Below are 16073 nucleotides of genomic sequence, written 5' to 3' on the forward strand. Positions count from 1 at the left end.
TAGACCTCAACATGGCCAATTCTTCTCACTCAGCTCTTCATTCAAATTATCTCCTTTGACTAGGCCATCTGCTCTCTATACCATTATTCTGTTTTTATGTTCTTATTAAGAGCATTATTACTCTCTGACACTATCTTATTTATATGTTTATTTATGATCAGCTTTGCTGCAACATTACTAGAAAGTAAGGCTCATAAAAGCAGATACTTTTTCTAATGTGTAGCTACAGAAAAGTGCTGGGAACATGGTAGGTATTGAATTGAAGGGATGGTTAAATAAATTAACGATTAGACTCTATGTGATTTAAGAGCAGGTGAATTACCTGTGCATCTTTTCCTTCTCACTCAGTCAGTATTAGCTGAGAGTGGGCCAAGGGAGCTAGCAGAATGTCATGAATAAACTCTACCATCTGGAATATTGCCATCAGAGTTTTTACCTGTCTAAGCAATGAACACCCATGATAAGGAGCCCAAGAACAAGTGAGGTGAGAGATACTTAAAAATAAGTAGTAAAATTGTGTGAATGAGGAAATAAAGCAAGATGCAGAGCAATGTGGAAGAATATGATGTCTTTTTTTTTGTGTGTGTGAAGTAAGCAATGATTAAAACTTACGTGACAGAGGACAATGTGGAAAGATACATGTCAGATTACTTTGGCAGGATGGGGGATAGAACATAGTATGGGAAAAAAAAGGAATAAAAGGACAAGTAAAACAGTTAAAAAAAAAACAAACCTTGGAAACGAAAAGCACTGTTGAACAGCACACATGGAAAAATAAGTTTTTTTTTAATTTCCATAACACATGGGTAAAGGTTAGGGGATGTAAAGGCTGGAAGATTAATGTAAATCTAACTTCAGGAGTATAGGTCAAGCAGAGAGGCTGGGAATAGGCTCTAATTTTTCTAGTACTCATCTGATTTGATGTTTCCTCAATAATATATCAGTGACACTTGGGCAGAAATTACACTGCTGGACATCTGCTTCTGCTGAACTTAAATTCCTTGGCAAGGAGAATAGTTCTCTTTCGGTCTTTGCCTTCTGAAAAGTTATGATGAAAGTCATAGCAAGAGAATAAATAAGGAAAGCTAGTCGGCCACAGTTTCAGGAGTCACTTTCCTGATTACTATGGCAATTTTAAGTACAGGGAAGAAGTCTAAGACAAGAAGGAAATACTGTCAGAAGCAAAAAAACTATATTTAAAATATAATAAAGACAAATCCTTGTAAGGTCTCCATTCCAAGTCATTTGAGGGCATGTGTCACTGCCAGAATCCTGTGGGCTCTCCAACTTGAGAGGCAGCTGAAATGTCCACATCAGTTTTTGTGGCGCACACATCAAGCGCTCTCAGCAAATGCCCAGTGGATGGTACACGCCTGGAAGACAACGAGCCATCCACATTATCTCTAATTGCACACCATGTGCTTTGAAAACCACCCACAAAAATCTCACACTGGAATTACAAAGGAGCAGTCCTCATTATCCCTATTATCTTCCTTTTATGGAATTAAAGAAATAACAGCATGCACAGTAATTTACAATTTTTCTTAGCCTTATAAACACATCAAAACCACACTTTGTTGAATCAAGGCAAGTTCAAGAAACAAAGGCAATGTAGACAAACTCTCAGGTACTTATATTTCCACTCTGCCTTAATGTACTTGGTGTTTAAGAGTGGCGGCTCTGGACTTGGAGAACCTACGTTTGAAACTGTGTGATCTTGGGCAATAATATCAACCCTCTGAACTTTGTAAAAATCGCTATAAAATATGCATAGTACAGTAGACATATCAGTGAATGATTATTAGGAATTATATGAAAGAGTGGGTATCAAGTCTTAGCATATGTTAAGTACATGATAAGCAATAGATGTCAGCTATTCTTACTGTTTTCTCATTGTACAGAATAGCACTCAAGTACATCTTTGTTGAATGGGCTTAATAGTGACTTTCAGAAGAAATGAAATGCTGGTGTAGGGCAGTCTCATTTTATGCCAAAGGTATATTCCTGAAAAGGTCTCATAATTCAAAACTGACATAAGTCAACATCCATTTTGCCATTGTGACAAACAGAATGTAATTGGAGTGAATTTGCAAGGTGTTTATATCTGTAATCGCTATAGCTTAGGGGTTGATTTTGTGACCATGTCACCAGCATTTTTTTCTACCTTATTTACCGTGTTACATAAGACAGTTTTTGCAAACTCAACCTGTAGCTAGATTAGAGTTGCTTTTTATTTTGTCACCATCATCTCCAATAATTTGCACAGTATCCTCTCCTAAATTCATAACATTTTGTATCATGGTAGTTCTTTGGCCTTCGTAGCTTTCATCACACGTAAAGTCTTTCTGAAGTTACTACTTTTCAGCTGAAGCACTATCACTGGTAGAAAATGAACATTTCCTTGACATTATTAAGGTAGTTTAAAAATACAATAAGAATGAATGCTAAAATAATAGTGCCGTAAGCTGCCAGATCTTTCAGAAGTTCTGTTACTCATAAATAACAGCTTGGTTCACCTGATGTTGAAAAAGGATAGTAGGTATTTCCCTTTATCAGCCAAAGTGAAGCCAACATGAGTCAACAGCAGTAATGCAATTTATAACCCACTTGATCTAAAATTTCTAAAAGATAAAATGATTGACAATTTAAAAACATTGGTGAAATATTTGTTTCAAAATGTATATATATGATATGATTTATTTAAAGTATATATCTCATTCAAATGTTTATAAAAAATGATCAAACTCTAATAGCTCCACCAAGCCCAGTTAAGTACCATGACTACTGCGACCTGTTACATGATTATAAGCCAACATGGTCCGAGTTGCCTGTAACTGAGTCTAGTAAAGTCTCCCAACTCAGTAAATCCTTACCGTAATGTTAATGTGCCAGCAGCTCTCAGGGCTTAATTGTTTTACAACATTCATAAATGTGTCTGTTGTCCTAGCTATGTTCAGAATAGAGGTATCACTGTGTTTCCTAGCCTATGAATAGTCATGAGGTAAAGTAGTTGACAAATGTCTTTCCTTCTGCAGTGACATGTGGGTGAGTCAGTGAAACTTCCTTCTAGTGACTGAGTTCTATAGCTCTTCACACTTAAGGATAGAGGCACACATTCCTTGCCTTGTGTTCTTTCCATACTCTCTCAAATAATGACAGGAGACCTCTTCCCATAAGATTCCTTTGGTACCAACCTAGGGCCTAAAAATCTTCTAACAGGGTAGGCTGCCTGTCTCCTGAATATCATTGGATATAGTAATTTTGAAATGAGGTGGAAAATCACATAATTATGTAGCCACATTTTTTTTTTAAACCTGTAATGTGTTAGTGGGAAGATGCTTGTTTGTCTAGCAGTTGACGAGGAAACCTGTAGAACCTTTCAAGTTTGTTGGTAAATTTCCATCTTAAACTGTAGTGCCGAAAGGTTAAAAGTAGGCAAATTGAACATTTCCGTGAGGGGTGGGTTTTCCACTTTTCTCTTCCACCATCTTTTTTCTGAGTCCTCTAAAAGCCAGTCTCTTTCAGAGGGGTCAAGATGGCCTGCAGAAAACTCCATGCTTTGATTCTCTCCATTCTCACTCAAAATGAATTGTTCTACAATGGCCTTCCATTTGAACCTTAATTTCTATTAGTTGACAATGGTTGCTAAAGTGATTATTCAGATAAAATAGCATATCTCCCCAAAATGTTCCCCCAAACCCTAATCATACAAGATACTCTGCAGAAAAAGAAAATGAAGAAAAAAAGCAGCTTTTCTTTGTGGTTTCTTCACTGTGGGAAATGCCTTATACTGCATCCTCTCTCTTGGAGATTAAAAGTTGACATTCTCATATTAAAAGTTCTAATCAGTATGGAAGCTGTCTTAACTTTGCTTAACCTAATATTTCCCAGAATTTCACCTTGCCACTACCCCTCGCTGCCACCTTTCTTTTTGTTAAATGTGACACCTTTAGAAACACCGAGATAACAATCCTTGCTGAGACTCTGGCTCAGGAAGATAGAATAAGCAAGGTGGCACTTGCAAATAATGGGTAATTGATAACTGTCATTATTTTTAGTCCCAGATTAACAGTTATCAAATCAGACCTTGAGTGTGTGCCTTTGTATCCACCCATATATTTTTATCTAACACAGGTGTGTCAGATTCTCTACACGCAAGGTTTTATTGTTTTAATTGCCTGGTCAGTGTTGAAGCACCATCTCCGTAGCTGCTAAAATTGCAAGTGTTTGTCTTTATTTTTACCTTTCCTATCCTGTACTTATTTTATGTTTTGTTATCTTAATTTTCTAGAGACTTCTTTGTGGTTTCATGGCTAGCTGCCAACATTCTGGGAGTGTGTGTTTTAAAATTATTTTTCAAAGATCCACACACTAAAAACACTGTTCCCAGTAAGAAAAGCCACCTCCAAAGCTGGCATTATTTTACTTTGCAAGAGCAAGTTCGAGTTGATGGAAGCAGCACTGTTTATTTCTCATGGGCCTGTCTTTAGTCCTGTCTTTGGCTCACCCTTGGGGGAAAATCCTCATCCCTTCAGATCAAAAAAGAACTGCCTCCCAATGAATTAGAATACAATCTACATTTGACCGCCATATCACACAGTGATTTCCGAAATCTGGGCTTGTTCACGTCTGGGGAATGATGGCAGGATGGCCCTAGTTAGGAGGGCTTTCAGAATCTACATGGGTGATTTTGATTTCCTAAGCCTCATTTTTTCATCTTTGCCTGACTTGATTTCTTGTTCTGTTTTGTGCTTTACTCTTGCAAAAGTGTCCTTCCTCTGCCCAGCCCTAACTGATTCACGTGCACACACACACACAAATACACACTCACCCAGACAAGTCGCCAAGGCCGGGGGGAAAAAGTGAAAGGTCATCTTCACAATGGGTTTTACAGGATTCTTTAGATGTAATGAATAAAATTGCAAATTCTATTGAGGCTTTTAGAACTAATGAAAATTATCAATGTGTTACACAGCTGCATTTCAGTTTTGTTTGTCTGAGCCTGGAACAGAATAGATTTTATAAATAGAACTTAAATGTGACCACAGAGCATGCATACTAATCAGTTCATTTTAAGACATTGTTTTTGCAATACTTTTAAGATGCACACATGCTGGGAAAAATTACTTGTCAGAGGAACAATGTGGAGCAATTTCTTACCAAAGTTGCTAATGGAACTACTTTTTTCTTTTTTGCTTTTATTATTACTATTTTTTTAAAAAAACACGAAGCATCTCTCCTTATCCATCTTTTCTTTTAGGTAGATGATAAAATAGGAAGGATTTAGAGAGAAGGAAGCCTTTGTTGCAGGGAATTTCTATGAGAAATGTGACTTACTTGTGGGAAAGCATCCACTAATTTGGGAAGGTTAAGATGAACATAATCAAAATATATTGGGTAGCACATGCTGAGTCGTGTTATCCATTACAAACTTTCTTGGCTCATGTAAATGTGGAGAGTCTTTTTTCTTCCTGACTGGCTCTAAAGAGGTTGGAAGCCTGTGGGATGGAGTGCTAAGTGGTCCCCCACTGAAAGTATTCTCTATCAGCCACCGATTTCCTCTAAGGAGGCAATCCTATCTGAATACTTCTGATATCTGGATCGCTTCCCTCCCCTTTGACAGCACGCCCCCCTGCGGGAATGCATTTGTTTCACTTGTTTGAAGGTGGAAATCCCAGGGGTGAGTTTTGATGTGGGATGAGGCAGTCAGCCCAGAGCTTCCCATAAAGGTGAAATGCAGACACTCTTTTAGAAAAGGAAAGGTGACTCAAAGGAAAGCTTCACTTCCCCAGTCATTAGCAGAGATGAATGTGAGGTTGTTAAAACTCAAATATATTTTCAAAGCCAACGGTGGCCTCGGTAAAGGTGTGCCTCCTCCAATTCTACACTGGGCCTCGTGAAGGGATTCTCAGCTTCTGAGCACCAGTAGAGGCCACGAACCACTAAGAGTTTTTAGGGACTTGTTATACTGGTGGTGAGGTGGGGTGGGTGAGATAAATGACCTGGATCATTAAAATCCGTGGAAAAGCGAGGCATTTCCTGTAAGCCATTCCCCACCACTCAAACTCTCACTAAAGCTGTTGACAACGAGAAGAAAATAGACTTATGAATGCCAATTTCTCTCCAAATCAAACCAACAAATATCTATCGCATGCCCACTATGCCTGAAGTATTATATTTTTACCAAACTCTGCTGGACAAGTCGTTGTACCATCCCAGTCGTCAGCAACTGTGGCCAGGGGGTCAAATCCAGCCCACAGCTTCTGTTTGGACAGCTTAGGAGCTGAGAGTGGTTTTTACCTTTATAAAGCATTGTAGAAGAAGACAAAGACTAACATGAAGATAAAGGAGGGAAAGGGGACCCCCCCACACCAAAGTCTAAAATATTGACTGTCTGATCCTTGACAAAAAAAAAAAAAAAAAATAAGCTGCCCCTGCACTGAACAATATTCAGTAATCAAGAAAATCGTCTGGAAAATTGCACAGTCCCTGAATAATTAAATGCAACATGAAGAACTGAGCAAGTAGGAAAAGTTTGTTCGATAAAAAGCACCAGGGTGACTAATGTTTTCTTTCCAGAACTTGTAGAATCTTAGGATTGAAAGGAATCTTGGGGGTCCACCAATAAAAGTTTTCCAAAACGCAGCTCCCATATGAGATTGTGCAAAATAATTGCAGCGGTGCCTGGAAGGACAGGTATTTATTTTAGTATAACTAGAATTTCCAACACATCATTTCCCAGATTTTATTGCTTGGGATGAAGCTAAAATATTAAGGAAACAATTATACAAATGGCAGTAGATATGTTAGTCAGCATTAAGGTGGTTTGTGGATGAGTACGGCCTTCAAAACACAAAATTTAGTCTAATCTCTTTCCTATTTTTGAATGGTGAGGGGTAGGATAAGAAAATATCTTCATCTTAAAAAAAAACCCCAAACATACTTAAGTATACCCTGATTATAAAGCAATGCATGCTCTCTATTTTAAAGATCAAATATTGTTAAAAATATATAGTATAGAAAAAGAGAGTTTCCAATTATCCCTTTGCCAGAATCACCCACTATTAATTTGGTCTATACCTATCCAGATCAAATTTTCTAGGCACAAAATTAGATACTTAATAGCTATTATATCTAGACCATGTTTTTTTTTTTTTTTTTTTTTTTTTTTTTTTTAGTTTCTGACATTGCTGAGCTATAAATTATTATTATGATTGACTCTTGAATCATGTTTAGATTTTTAATGGAATGTAAAAGGGGCTTTACTATGGTATTGGTTTGCAATCCAAGTAGGTGCATATTGGGAAGCAGAGTGCAAATTGGGAAGAATTTTATCCATTAATTCCAGACACAGAAAAGGTTGGGAAGCTAAATGAGTGATCCTGAGTGGCTCATGCAGGTCTTCCCTACATTCTTCATTTCTGCCTAGGCTGCAAGTTAACCTGAAAGGTTAATATCATTGCTGACAGCTTGTGGGCCCCCGCTGATGATGAAATATACCACCTCTTCCTCAGCGGGGTTCCTACTTCTCTTCAAGGTCTCCTCACTTCGCATTCACATTAGCAATTCTCCAGTTTTTTAGATTACAGTCCATTTTTAGACAGGGCAAAGAATATGAAGAGGCAGCTGCCCCCACTACCACCCAAGGGTGTTTTTCAATGGAAGAGAAACTTGTGATAAAAAGTTAGTTCAAAAGGACAAAAACAATGACAATACAGTTTTGCCAGTGATATAGCAGAATTGATATCATGTACTTGATAAAAAAAAAAAAAAAAGTGCAAGCTTATTTACAAATGCAGTGTCCTAGGGGTGTAAGCTGATGTCCTGTAAACTTAAAATACGCACTCATCTCTTATAGTCCTTCACAAGTGTCACAAAGGTATGAGTGACACCTCACCACTGTAACACACCTTCTTTAGCAATAGGAAGGTGAAATGTTAGTTATTTGGTAAACTGTAACAAAGAAAAAAAAAGGACACCATTCATTTCTCTGTCTAGATTTCCTGCAACACTAGTAGCTGCCCTACATCCTATACAGAAGGCTTGATTACTTGGTCACTTTACCCAGAACAGATAGATTGCAGATAATATGTTGAATATTACTGACCTTGACAATTTCAGAATCTGGTCACTAGGTGTCCTCCCCCATTACCGTCCCCTTCATATGTCCAAATCAAATTGTCGTTTTTTGGATTAGAACCATATAATAGAGCATTCCCTCTGCCCACATGACAAAGCATAAACCCCTTACTGGGATAAATGGGCCTCACTATGAACATGCATATTTCTCCTGACTTACTTTCCCGATGATACCTCTGGGGCAGCTGTGTTTAAAAACATAACTTGCAAGTTTTCAAATGCTCGGAGCTCCTTCAGCCAGACTCTAGTTCTGTCCTGAGTCCACCTGTGCTGAGTTAACTTGCTCTGTGTTCCCGTGATATACTGTGCATACCTCATGTAAAGTACTTTCCAGAGTGTATTTTATTTATTTATTTTTAAACAATTTATTTTTATTTTATTTATTTTTGGCTGCATTGGGTCTTCGTTACTGCACGTGAGCTTTCTCTAGTTGCAGCGAGTGGAGGCTACTCTTAGTTGTGGTGCGCAGGCTTCTCATTGCGGTGGCTTCTCTTGTTGCAGAGCATGGGCTCTAGGCATGTGGGCTTCAGTAGTTGTGGTTCACGGGCTCTAGAGCGCAGGCTCAGTAGTTGTGGCACACGGGCTTAGTTGCTCCGTGCATGTGGGATCTTCCCGGACCAGGGAACAAACCCATGTTCCTTGCATTAGCAGGCAGATTCTTATGCACTGCGCCACCAGTGAAGCCCCCAGAGTGTATTTTAATGTTGAGTTTATTTATCTGCGTTCCTCACAAGACCCTGAACTCTTAAATGTAGTGACTATATCTTGTTCACTGCTATATCGCTCAAATTTAGCACGGCCCTGGTGCCTAACAGATAAGCAAAATCCATTACATTTAAAAAATGATTCTTTTTAGATGGCAATTTAAAGAATTATGAGTACTAGAAGGTACTAGATAGAGCAATAGAAATCATACTAATATTTATTGTTATATGTACTATCTCAGTTAAATCCTCCAACCACATTTCTTTAAAAAGCTGATGTAGGGGCTTCCCTGGTGGCGCAGTGGTTGGGAGTCCGCCTGCCGATGCAGGGGACATGGGTTCGTGCCCCGGTCCGGGAAGATCCCACGTGCCGCGGAGCGGCTGGGCCCGTGAGCCATGGCTGCTGAGCCTGCGCGTGCAGAGCCTGTGCTCCGCAATGGGAGAGACCACAACAGTGAGAGGCCTGCGTACCGCAAAAAAAAAAAAAAAGCTGATGTTACTCAGAGGTGACATAATTGGCCCAAAGTCACAAAGTAGTGAAAACCAAGCTGGATTTTATCCTATGTTTATCTGACTCAAAAACTGTGTTCCTAACCTCTCTACTACCCTAGGCAAGTGCTAGAGACTGCTTCTCTGCAAATTATTTTAACTGTTAATTTTGATCCCTAACACCCTGACAAATAAATTTGCAGTGCCCAGTGATACAGCAAAACAGATGACGAGAATGAACACTTAACTTCTTCACAAGTATCCCTCCTATGGGCAGTTTTTTGGTTGAAGGACTGTATATTCATGTTTGGCCCTCAGCTCTTCAAGCCCCCAAATAGTTGACTCCTTTATCTAAAATGGATTCAAATCACAGTTATTTTAAAGTGGGAAAAGACACGCAAACTGAAGAATCTGTTTGAGAGGTGAGCTGGGTGTTCTAGGAAAGATGACCATTTGTCAGTCTTCTTGGTGGCCAAGTATTCATTGAAAATAGAATGTTTTCCAGGAGTTTTAGTCCAACTTCAAAGCCTGATTAAAACTTTAAATAAATAATGATTGGGGGGACAATTATTATTTCAGAACACTATAATCCTCACCCACCCCATGCTGTTCAAAGCAATGACCTCACCCCTTAACTTCAAAATTTATCCAGGAGGTTCAAAAACAGAAGAGAAATTTTATTTAGCTTCTGTTAGAATCTGTTCCCCAGGACTACATCATGGCTGTGCATATTATGATAAAACTTTATTCCATGTGCTCTTAAACCGTTTTCCGTGAAGGAGGTGTTCCATGGGAAAATCCAGTTTGGAAATGGGAGTGTTTAAGAAGTTAAGCAGTGTTTTTTACTGAAAAGCTTCTCAGACCTTTCATATGCTAGGCATTGTGACTATCCAAGAAGATGATGTGATTTGGGAAAACCCTAATCTGGCTGTATAACTTTTATTTTTGGTTTCATTGGTGCTTACTAGAGGAGTGTAGGGATCACGGAATTAAATTTTTCAGTTAACAAAGTACTTCTGTTCTTTCTCAGAACCCTCGCAGCATGTATAGCATATAAGGATGGTTTTGAATTGTTTAAAATGAGGTTCTTTAGCGGCCCCTTAATTGCCATACTTGTCTGTTTTCACATCAAGTTGGGAAGATTTTAACAGTCACATTTTATCCAATTCTAAACCGTCCATATACGGTCTATCAATGTGGACTGCACGGTTGGGACAAAGGGAGGATCTCTTGGGATGAGGGTAGAGTAATTTGTCACAGAAGAATCAGGATGTGAGCTTGGGCTAAAAGTTAACTTAGTTTGGGGTGAGTAGCAAGGAGGTAGAGGAGGAAGATGAGGATCCCCTGGGGCGTGGGGGGAACAGCATAAGCACAGGTACCGGAGCAAGTGTCAGGAGTGTCCACGTAAAAAAACAGCTCTGATGTGGCTAAAGTGTTCATTTGGGATTCAAAGACAAAGTGAGATAGGAAAGGTAGATTGGAGTTAAACAGGAGAGGTTAGCTTCAGGCTAATGTCAGAATACTCTGAATATCTGAAGGTTGGGTATGTCACTGAGAGGTATTCTGACATTTCACTAAGTTTTTAGTGCCAGTGCCTAAGGGACTCCTAGTTTCCATTGCTGTTCTTAACAGAGAAAAGCAATACAGACCACCAAAAGGTGATGTGAAACACAACTAGTTTTTGTTTTCTTAAGTAGCACTCAGGTGTGGGTCTTCTAAGTGGGAATCAAAAGACCTAGATTTAAGGCAACAAGGAAGAAACACAGCAAAGACAAGATTCTGAGCGCAGACTGGTTCGTGAAGCAGATCATGTCTTTCTTTGCCATTTAATCACCTTCTAGTCATATGTCACCAGTGCTGAGAAGCCTGATTCAAAATGGGCTGCATATGATGCCAGCCAGTTCTGGGTCACTCAGCAGACCCCCTGCAATGTGCTCACTCATGGCTTACTGCGATTTTCCTTTAACACCGAACAGTGCAGTGATGAAGACTACAGATACTAGGCTTGGATTGCTTAGATTTGGATCCTAGTTTCTCTGATACGATTTCATCATCTTGGGCAAGTCAGCTGACATCTTCTAACCTCAGATCTTTCGTTTGGAAAATGGGCATATTCCTGTTCTCAGCCTTTAGGGTTGCTGGAAGGATTCAGGAAGCCCTTAGTACAGCTCCTGGCCTAGGGTAAGGGCTGAGTACATTTCAACGGTGGTTTTGTTTTTGTTGTTACCCCTAGCTGCTTGAAATAATCCAAGAATCTTGTTCCTACTCTTAAAACCCCAGAAGAGGGAATCTTACAGAAATATGAAAAATGACATGAATGGAATTGTTCTATCCCAGGCAAATTAGTACATTTTTTTTTTTAACATATTTTGCCATGGCCCGAAGTCTTAAAAAATAATCATAGGATCAGCACCTCCAAGTTCAGTAAAAAAAGTTATTATTTCCTTTAAATCTCATGTTGCATCAATCCTGTTAGTAGCCAGCACATATTTAACATGTTCAAACAAAATGCAATCCATAAGTATATTAATATATGTTAGGGTAATTTTTAGAATCTGAGCACAAAGTGACATTGATGTAGATTTTTACTTATTATCAATATATCTGTTTCCCTATTTCTACTCTATGACCATAGTAGTTATTAATCCCAGTATTCCTAACGTTATTTTATTCTTGGCTACTTTTCTGACATATTAGTGCTTAGCAAGAAAAAAAATGACTCCGTAATAGTAGACATGAATTCCACTATCTCTTCACAGCTCACTACGTCCGGTAATAGTTAATGGCGTAATTACTTTTTGAGTTTAAAAAAAATCCATTGGAATGCCTGCAGGTATATGTACATTTATTTGGTTTGGAACTTATTTTTTTAGCATTCATTTACTGTATTTGGTATGACGGGTCCAAATGAAATCAAGCATCCAGAGGAAATTATTTTTTAATATAGACTCATAACCCAGGTATTAATGATACTTTTTTTTTTCTCACTCAAAGGCAGTAAGGCCGTTTTTCTCCTCAAATCCATCATCACCATCTATCAGAAATATTTATTCTTTTTCTTTGTTCCTATGAGGGTGGTCTGTGAATTGAGGCAAGGCAGAAAAAGGCTATCTGTACCCATCATTCATTTATTCATATACCTCTGTGTACAAGGCACTGCTCTAGGCACTAAGGATACAGCAGTGAATGTGAAACAGACAAAAATCCCCACCCTCTTGGAGCTGTCATTCTAGTGGCATCACATTACAACACTACCACCACGTGATGGCTAAAGAAGGACACTCACATTGTCCCTCTCATACTTAAGCTTAAAAAAACAGATGCTATGAAGCATTACAACTTGGCCAGATCTTTTCTGGCCATTCAGTCGAAAACGTGCTAACTTGTTTCTTATGTGTGTTAAATCAGGAAGCGTGAAGAGTCCAAGAAACTAGGAGATACCAGGATCAGAGATAAAGACAGTTTATTATTTGCAACAAAAGCAGCGATCAGAGCGACATTATGGAAGCAGTTCCCTGAGACGCAATCGCTCAGAGTGATTCAGTGAGGGCTGGGTGGTACGTTACAAGAGGAGACTCTGATCTAATTTAGCAGACTCTAAGCTCATGTAAGGATTGTTTGCAAATCTGCCCATTCTCTCTCCAAATAGAGATATCATTTTTATTATCATGGAATGTAAGTGTCTTCAAGGAGAGATGTCTTATGCCTCTAAATCTTTCAGGAGAAAAATCACTCTTTTGACTTTGCTTATCCAAGGATGTATATACATATGTTCCACAGGGGATCTTGTTCTCCTTCTTTGCAGAGCTACCTGCTTGTATAGGCATCCCTGAAAAGATAGGCCCAGAGCATACTGTGGCATGTAGGAATGCCACCGATTGATGGAGAAATATCTCCCAACAGTGGTACACTCCAGTAAGATTGTATGCCCCATGAGAACAGGGCTGGTGTTCTATCCCATATGCCTACAATAGTGTCAGACATGTGGTAGGTACTCAGTAAATATTTATTGAATAAATGAATAGGATTTATTTTGAAGATGATGATGATTATGATGGTCATGATTTTGTCCCATTTCAATTTTCAGAAGGAAATTATTCCTTTTGTGGCCAAGACAAAAACACCACAGGGACACCTTAGACAGAATGAAGCAGAAGTCTGCTAGCCATGTTTGGTCGAAAATATGTCTGAGCAGGGTAAATTAACGTCATCTGTACATCAAGGAAACAGTGGTTCCCAAATCTGTAGAGGTTTTTTTTCCTTATTTTGTGGTTTTATTTTGTTCTTCTGATGAGCACTACACCTATAAAATGCTCAAGATAAATATAGGAATTTCAGAATAATTACGAAACATTAAAATTGCATCTTCCTACTGGAGATGTACAATGTGTGTTGACATCTTCAAAATTCTGAGAATTTCTACAATAAAAAATCAATAAAATCAACAATAACAAAAATACAGAAAAATAAGAGTGACCCGATTAACTTTTCTACACCTACCCTTTCCGATGTCCTTCTTTTAAATGTTAGTTTAAAATTGACTAACCTTTTACAGGATATGTACGCAACAGAATGTATTTGAAGAAATACAGCTACCTTTTAGGTGCCGCACATGTTTTAATGATCAGATTTCTGGTTGCTCCTTCATCTTGGTGATGGAAATGTGAAATGCCTAGGAGCTCTAAGCCAGGAAATAGTGGACTTTATTGTGTGCAATAATGCAAAACAGCAAAAGGGGATAAAAGTGGCTTTTATCACAAACCATGGCTTGTGACTTGGCCAGCTAGATGGTCTCCGAAGAAAATCAGAGAACATCGTCATAGTTGTAGGATTCCACATCCCAGGGACAGTGGTGTCATTACCACGGCTCCTCATTGCCTTCTTCCCGTTCTTTTCTGGTTCCTGCAAGATTTCTTTGCTGTCAGACACCGTTTGCAGTTGACAGTGGCTGGTTGCAGAAGGAGTGAATTTTCATCTTAAAGGTCTCTATAAGATGAGGGAAAACACTTCCTAGAAACCTTAAGAAGATTCCCATCAGTCAGCTGGAAGAGATGGTATTTCATGTTTAAAGGAATTGTTAGCGAGATGGGGAGGTCACATGATTAGATCAGACCAATTCCCTATTATCCTCTAGGGCCAGGACTCCCTCCCTTGAAGACATGCCCCCCACTCAGAGCATACAGCAAAATAACAGGGTTCTACTGGCAGAGAAGAAGACAGAAAGACTACTGGTCAAGCTAATACTTAAGTTGTATGAATAGTGTCCTATGAAAAGGCAGTTGAGGTTGAAGTGTTGGAATTTTCAGTTTAATTCACAAAATATCTCAATACCCAAACATGGAAGCTCTACCTGACAACCTAATATTTCATTTAGTGCTTACAAGGCAGGTCAAGTAAGTATTTTTACTGACATTTGATAAGCGAGGAAGCTAAGCCAATACCTCCAATCCTTTATCCAAAAATCCCATAACTAGCTGATAGTGCGGAATGACTAAATACCCTGGCTTCTAGATACCTTAACCTCATTCTTAATGAACTGTTCTCCGAGATTTGGAACTTTGGTTGTATCTACTAGAGAAGAGGTGAGGTGTAGGGGTGGAGGTGGGGTGGGGGGGGTCCCTTGTCTCTTTCAGTAGTAATCACGTTTATAAATAGGTACCTGCATCTGCTCAGGGAATCACGCAACGGCTTCAGCCAAAGAGCACAAGTTGATGGCAGCCTGTGTTAGTGGGGTGAGCCCCTGGCACAGCGCCAGCCCTTCCAGCTTGCAAGCCAGTGTGAAATGAAAGCAACTCTGCGTCGACAGCTTTGACAGAAGGCGCCACACACGAATTAGAGTTAGTTCAAAAATTAGCTGCCAGATTATTAATTTGAGAGAAAACAAGCAGAGCAGAGTTTCTCCCTTCTAGATGTCTGGCTGAGCTTTCTCTTCTGTTGGTATTGATCTCCCTGCTTCCTCCTGCTCTCCATCACAGCACAGGAGCCTCTGAACGTCCTTGCCAGGAAAGATTCAGAAAACAGCCAGGCAGGTTTTTGCTCTTTTGAAGTTTCCAGCAGGTCTCGGCAATTTATGTGGCTTTCTCAACAGTTAACTTGCTTGTGGAATTCAGGCCAGTCATCTTTTTTACAGATGAGCCCAGATTGCTTATCTGTTTAAAAAAAAAAAAAAAGAAAAGAGGGAGTGGAGTAAATAGGATAGGACTATAATCTCTCAGGATACTTTACAAAATCTTTTGTGTTTTCTGATGTTTCTGTTAAAAAAAAAAAAAAGAGGGATTGGAATAAATAGGATAGGACTATAATCTCTCAGGATACTTTACAAAATCTTTTTTGTTTTCTGATGTTCAAAATAATACATAATTGTTAAATAAATTAATTCAAAAGTAAACAATTTTCAATATGAAAATTGCCCATGATTCTCGCTAACTCAGAGATAGCTCTTATGGATGTTTTGTTGTATATTCTTTGAGGTTTTATTTCTTGTTCACATACTAAATTTTTATATATTATGGTTCTGCAGCTTGCTTTTTTTTTTTTTTTTTTTTTTTTGCGGTATGCGTGCCTCTCACTGTTGTGGCCTCTGCCGTTGCGGAGCACAGGCTCTGGACGCATAGGCTCAGCGGCCATGGCTCATGGGCCTAGCCACTCCGCGGCATGTGGGATCTTCCCGGACCGGGGCATGAACCCGTGTCCCCTGCATCGTCAGGCGGACTCTCAACCACTGCGCCACCAGGGAAGCCC

This window comes from Grampus griseus (genome assembly GCF_964374135.1).
Source record: "Grampus griseus genome assembly, chromosome: 3".
NCBI lineage: Eukaryota > Metazoa > Chordata > Mammalia > Artiodactyla > Delphinidae > Grampus > Grampus griseus.